Here is a 6989-nt window from a genome sequence, read left to right as displayed (position 1 = left end):
TCTCCGAGTAGCTGGGACTACAGGCACCCGCCACCATGCCCGGCTAATTTTTTGTATTTTTTTTTTAGTAGAGACAGGGTTTCACCATGGTCTCGATCTCCTGACCTTGTGATCTGCCCTCCTTGGCCTCCCAAAGTGCTGGGATTACAAGCGTGAGCCACCGCGCCCAGCCTACCCATTTTAACCAAGTGGTCAAACTTGGAATTACTGATATCAAGACAGCCTAAACTGATGTGCCTTCTGATGGAATGCAATATGAAATTCACAACATCATTATAGGCAAAATGTTTAATCTGAATTTTATCAAGTCTTTGGACCTAGCTGGCAATTTACCAGAAATACTAATGCTAGATAAACAAATGAAATATAAAGAAACAACCTGACAAATCTAGTCTATGGGATATTTTATAAAACAACTGGCATGCATTCTATCTTTTTTTTTTTTTTCACGTGTAGGGAGGACACAAGTTTTGTGCCCTTTGTCACAATGACCCCAGATTCCTGTTTGGTGTATTGTAAACAGAGGAGCCACTCTTCAACCCCCCTGCCCTAAGCAAACCCTGGCATATACTCTTAAAGAAGTAAATGTCATAACCAAAGTTGGAGATCTAGTCTAGATTAAAAGAGAATAAAGGCTGGGCGCAGTGGCTTATGCCTATAATCCCAGCACTTTGGGAGGCCGAGGCTGATGGATCATGAGGTCAAGAGATCAAGGCCATCCTGGCCAACATAGTGAAACCCCATCTCTACTAAAGATACAAAAATTAGCTGGGCGTTCTGGCATGCGCCTGTAGTCTCAGCTACTTGGGAGGCTGAGGCAGGAAAATTGCTTGAACCCGGGAGGTGGAGGTTGAAGTGAGCTGAGATCTCTTCACTGCACTCCAGCCTGGCGACAGAGCAAGACTCCATCTCAAAAAAAAGAGAGAATAAAGAGACATAACAAGCAAATGCAATATATAATTGGATACTGGGTTGGAATAGTATTTAAAAACATTTTTGGAGGTAATTGGGGGAAATCTGAGTATAGATTATATATTAGATGATATTATAAAGTTATTGTTAAATTAGTATTATGGTTGCTATGGTCTGACTGCTTGTGCCCCCCTGAGATTCATATGTTGAAACCTAATCACCAATGTGATGGCAGGTGGGGTTGTTGGGAGGTGATTAGGATGGGGACAGAACTCTCATGAATGGGTTTTGTGGCCTTATAAAAAAGGACCTATAGAGCTGCCTTGCCCCCTCCACCATCTAAGGGCACAGCAAGAAGGTACCATCTGTGAACCAGAAAGTAGGCCTTTGCCAGACACTGAACCTGTGGGTGTCTTGATTTTGGACTTCCCAGCCTCTGGAACTGTGAGAAATAATTTTCTGTTGTTTACAAGCTACCCTGTCTATGGTAATTTATTCTAGCCACTCAGATGGTCTAAGATAGGGGTTATATAGTGGAATGTTTTTATTTTAGGAGATGCAGACTAAAGTTTTTATGGTTGAAGTGTTCTGATGTCTATAATCTATTTAAAAATGATTTGGAAAAAATGCATATATGTATTGTTTGTGAGTATAGAGACAGTGAAAGCACATATAGCAAAATAATAATAATTGGCGAATCTATGTGAAGTGTATGATATATGACTGCTCATTGTATTATTCTTTCAACATGTCTGTAGCTCTGCAGTTTTTCAAAATGAAAAGTTGAAGGGAAAAAGAACATAGGGATGAGATTGTGAGATAACAGAATGAGATGAAGCATGGGTGGGCAGAACTCAGATCAAAAATAAGGATGAAATGGAAGGGGTACAAATAATAGGCAATTAAACCACAGCAAGGGACAAAAATATAATTTTCTGAAATAGACATTAATTTAATTATGTATCAGAGAAAATTAATGCAGGAGAGCCAACCTAGAGATGTGTCCTAGTAAAGTTATTAAACTTCAAAGATAACTAAGCAAAATGATCAAGTCACTGAGGGGTGGGGGAAGCAGGCTTGTTTCAGAGTTCCATGCAGCAACATTCAATGTCAGAAGAAGGTCATGCAAAACTTAAAAAAGATGTCCAAGGGAAAAAAAAGTGGTACACATGGAATTCAAATCCAGCCAAATTATCCTTCAACCATAAAGACTACAGATAGCCTCGATCATAAAATAATTCAGGGGATGTCGATTATTTGAATCTTTCTTGAAGAAACAATCAGAGGATGAATGCCAGCAAACTAAGAGATAACTGAGGACATTATAGAAAAAATACTGGAAGCAAGCTTTGATTATATGTAATGTGGACTAAAGCAAAAATAATTCCACACTTTAGAGTGATTGAAAAGAATGTAAAAATGACATGTCCTGACAATATATAAATAAATGCGCTGAACAAATACTGGTGGAGGGAGGGGGAAAGTAGGCAAAAGGTAGATTAAGGTAACCGATTGCTACATCTGTAGTAAGTGGGAGTCAAAAAATATTACTCAAGACTGACAAACCAAGTAATAGAGGCATACACATTTTTAATAGTACAAAATTAAACTCAGAGAAAGATGTTCTCTTTGGTAGGAGAGAGGAAGAAGAGAGGAAGAGGAAATGTGCTTTTTTTTCATTGTTCCTAGGCACTAATAGACATTTATTGAATAATAGAAAACTAGAGGTATTTTTAAAAAGTTTTATTATAAAAGTAACAGAGCAAAAATGAAAACCTATTGAAATTTGAAAAGAATTATTCACAGCAACAAAGACAAGAGACTACATAGTGTTTTTAAAAAACTATAAATAAACAAAAGTAGAACATAATGTTACTATGTTAGAACTAACACTGATTTATTTGACATATGAATAGATGTTGAAATAGGCTTAACTCACCTATTAAAATAAACAATATTTCAGAGTATTCTTAGGCAACACCCACCTTCATGCTGAGCTCAAGCAAGTGACCACCTACAGTAAGTATTTTCAGAAAGGTGGAAAATAGGCCAGATGCAGTGGCTCATGCCTGTAATCCCAGCACTTTGGGAGGCCGAGGTGAGTGGATCACTTGAGGTCAGAAGTTTGAGACTAGCCTGGCCAATATGGTGAAACCCCATCTCTACTAAAAATACAAAAATTATCCAGGCATGGTGACACATGCTTGTAATCCCAGCTACTCAGGAGGCTGAAGCAGAAGAATCTCTTGAACCCGGCAGGCAGAGGTTGCAGTGAGCTGGGATTGCACCATTGCACTCCAGCCTGGGTGACAGAGCGAGACTTCATCTTAAAAAAAAAAAAAAAAAAAGGTTGAAAATAAAAGTATATACAAAGATAGGTGAGGCAAATGCAAAACAAAACAAAAGACAAACAAAAGAAAGCCTAGGTCATAATTTTAATATCACACTAGATGGAGATGAAGCAAGTCACTTTAAGGTGGGGTGCTGTGGCTCATGCTTGTAATCCCAGTGCCTTGGAAGGCTGATGTGGGAGGATCACTCCAGCCCAGGAGTTTGAGACCAGCCTAGGCAACACCTATTTTAATAGGTGAGTTAAGCCTATTTCAACATCTATTCATATGTCAAATAAATCAGTGTTAGTTCTAACATAGTAACATTATGTTCTACTTTTGTTTATTTAGTTTTTTAAATGTCTCTACAAAACATTAAAAAAAAAAAAAAAAAGCCAAGCGTAGTGTTGCATGACTGTAGTCCCAGCTATTTGGGAGGCTGAGCTGGGAGGATCACTTGAGCCAGGGAGGCTGAGGCTGCAGTGAGCAGTGATAGAGCTACTATACTTTAGCCTGGGTGATAGAGCCAGACTCTGTCTCAAAAAAAAAAAAAAAAAGAAGAAAATCACTTTATAATACTTAAGGATGGAATCCACAATGAATATAACAGTTCTGAATATCTATGTACCAAATAACAAAGCACAACATTCATAAAGCTAAAATTGTAAGAGATACGGGGGTAAAAACAGACAAACAAATGGTAGGAAACTTTAATTCACCCATCACAGTCAATGATAGATCAACTGAAAAAAAAAATAATTAGGATATAGAAAACCTAAATATCATATTTAGAAAAGCAGGTACAGGTTTACAATATATTTTCCAAAACTCTCTGTAGTTTTTCAAAGTTTGGAAAGCTGATATAGTACATATACTGAATATTATGAAATATCTTAATTGAGCTTCATAATGAAACACATTGATATTTCTACAGTGAACCATATGATGCAGGAAGCAAAAACCATAACTAGTCTCACATCAGATTAGAACAGAGTTTGCTGTCAAAGGAGTTACAAAAAAAAGTTTAGAAATCAGAACATTTTGGATTTCGGATATTTCAGAGTTGGGAAGGTGACTCTGTGTTGGGCTCCACATAAGGAAAAATTTCAACCTAAAACTGTCTAAAAGAGGAATGAAGTCCCTTGGAAGTGCCTGCCACTGGGGCTCAGGTGGGTTGGAGACATTCAAGCAGAGATGACCATTTTTTCAGGCGACTCAAGTACCAAGTAGAAAGCTGGACAAGGAGACTACCAAGTTATTTTCTAACCTGGGATTCTGGGGTTAGACTAGCTGGGGAGTGGTGGGTTAGAGAAGGGGGATTAACAGAATGGGTTCATACAATCCTATGCATTGTCTCTTAGGTATCTGTCAAAATTAAAGCAAAATGGTACTGATCCAGTGTTCTAACATGTGGTTGGGAAATGTGTATACAAGCTACTAACTCAGTGAAGATAGCAGACAAGTTGCTTTTTATAAGCTCTTAGAGGACGGATCCCATTCCAAAGTAGGCATAAAATATGCTGAAAAGTGGCTGGGCGCGGTGGCTTATGCCTGTAATCTCAGCATTTTGGGAGGCTGAGGCGGGTGGATCACCTGAGGTCAGGAGTTCGAGACCAGCCTGGCCAACATGGTGAAACCCTGTCTCTACTAAAAATACAAAAATTAGCTGGGTGTGGTGGCACATGCCTGTAATCCCAACTACTCAGTAGGCTGAGGCAGGAGAATCGCTTGAACCTGGGAGGCGGAGGTTGCAGTGAGCTGAGGTTATGTCATTCATTGCACTTCAGCCTGGGCAACGAGCAAAACCCCATCTCAAAAAAAAAAAATGCTGAAAGGTAGGGTAGCAAGTGGGGCTTTGAAGGGACAGCTAGCTTGTCCCCTCGCTTCCTATGGCTGGAGCAGCAATATCACTCAGCGAGTACTTCTGAACTCTTTCTGTGCCGTCAAGCACATTTGTAAATTTCTGAATTTGGTGTTGCATAGCTGGGGGCCACAGCAGGCTCAGGTGGTCAGTGAATACTGACAATAGAGAGCTTGGCCCATTTCTGAGAGCTGGGAGGTCAGGTGGATGCTGGCGAGAAAAGGCAGTGGCAAGTGGAGGGCATTAGGCCTTTGTTGGGCCACAGTTGGCTGATTTGATGATTATGAGCGAGGACTGGGGAATGGGGAAGGGAGCTCATTGCTGCTGGTTGCGGCTACCTGCCAAGTGTCAGTGATGTCTTCTGGGTGCATGGGTTTCCTGACCTTTGTTGGGTTACTTTACTCCTTTTTAAAACTTCGAAAGGACTCACCCTGCCTTGCTGGGAACAACTATCAGTGTTTGATGACTTTTGCTGAGGGAGCTCTTTCAATTATCTTCCTGGAATCACTCCAGTTGTGATTACTGCCACACTCTCTGGTTCCACCACTCAGCCTGGAAAATGGTGAGGCTGGTGGAGTGGAGGTCAGATACCCTCTGAAGCACTTCTTTCCCCCTTGTAACTTTAAGCAAACATTCCATGGCCAGAAGGGAGCAAAGTCTGTGGGAGGGCAGAGAGCAGCAGGACTCACTAGGTCAGAAGTCCTTTAAAACATTGATTTCTCTTCAGCTTGAACAAAACAACACGAGTTGCATTATGGAGGAGGCAGAAAATGAAGATAAGCACAAAAAAGAAAACAAAAATCTCACCATGCAGAGAAGTGCTGTTCATGGTTTAGTCTGACGGTTTCCAACTGGGTTCCTAGATGTCCCGGGATTCTGTGGAGGTGCTTCTAAGATGCCTTAAATACTTAGAATTTAACCAAAGAATGGCCAGGTGCAGTGGCTCATGCCTGTAATCTCAGCACTTTGGGAGGCCGAGGCAGGTAGATCACGAGATCAGGAAATTGAGACCATCCTGGCTAACATGGTGAAACCCCATCTCTACCAAAAAAAAAAAAAAAAAAAACAAAAAAAAAACCCAAAAAATTAGCTGGGCATGGTGGCGGGCGCCTATAGTCCCAGCTACTCAGGAGGCTGAGGTAGGAGAATGGCATGAACCTGGGAGGTGGAGGTTGCAGTGAGCCGAGATCGCGCCGTTGCACTCCAGCCTGGGTGATAGAGTGAGACTCCATTAAAAAAAAAATAATCAAAGAAGTAGAAAATATTTTGACCACATAAAAATGGCAATAAACAAAAAAATAACGGCAACCTTGGGGCAAACAGCAGTCTCATGGAGACCACCAGCATGTGATCGTGTGTGTCTCTGCCAGCCTTAGCCCAACTCCTCCTGCTGTCCATGGGTGGTTATTTTCACTTGTCATGAATGTGCCTTGGTTGGAAGGCTGGAGCCCTGCAGACCCACAGGCCTATCAGAGAGCTCAGGGCCTTACCTTCTGTATGTTCACCTCATGAGGAAATCGTGGGGTGTGTAAGAAGTGAATTTGTAACACATCGTGGTGTGATTCCATTGTATTATGGATCACTTTAGCACCTGTCTTTTATTTTTATTATTGAGATATGGTAAATACCTCTTAATAGAAATACCTTTCAATAAGTGGCAGGATATAGGATGCTGAGTACTAACCTTCCCCACCTCAAGCCCACAATATCCTGTAACCTGTGGCCCCTCAGCTGCCTGGCTGGGAAGTTCCTCATGCTTTAGAGGAGGATTTCAGAAATGCAGAGAGAAAGAAGCATGAGGATACTCAGCTTTTTCATTGAAACTGAAAACAGGAAAGTATTGATAGCTTTCAAGACCAGAATCTAGGCCGGGTGTGGTGGCTCGT

General features: G+C 41.0%; 1 non-coding gene across 1 annotated transcript; it reads right to left on the bottom strand.

Annotated features, from left to right (window-relative positions):
- Positions 1-433: 433 nt before the first annotated feature.
- Positions 434-562, bottom strand: LOC116456478 (small nucleolar RNA SNORA11). The gene has a single exon (XR_004244705.1). It is a non-coding gene; the product is annotated as a small nucleolar RNA SNORA11 (small nucleolar RNA).
- Positions 563-6989: the final 6427 nt, after the last annotated feature.

Source organism: Hylobates moloch, unplaced genomic scaffold (assembly GCF_009828535.3).
Source record: "Hylobates moloch isolate HMO894 unplaced genomic scaffold, HMol_V3 SCAFFOLD_16, whole genome shotgun sequence".
NCBI classification, from domain to species: domain Eukaryota; kingdom Metazoa; phylum Chordata; class Mammalia; order Primates; family Hylobatidae; genus Hylobates; species Hylobates moloch.
The sequence above is the reverse complement of the archived record's forward strand: the minus strand, read 5'-3'. Positions and strand labels throughout refer to the sequence as shown.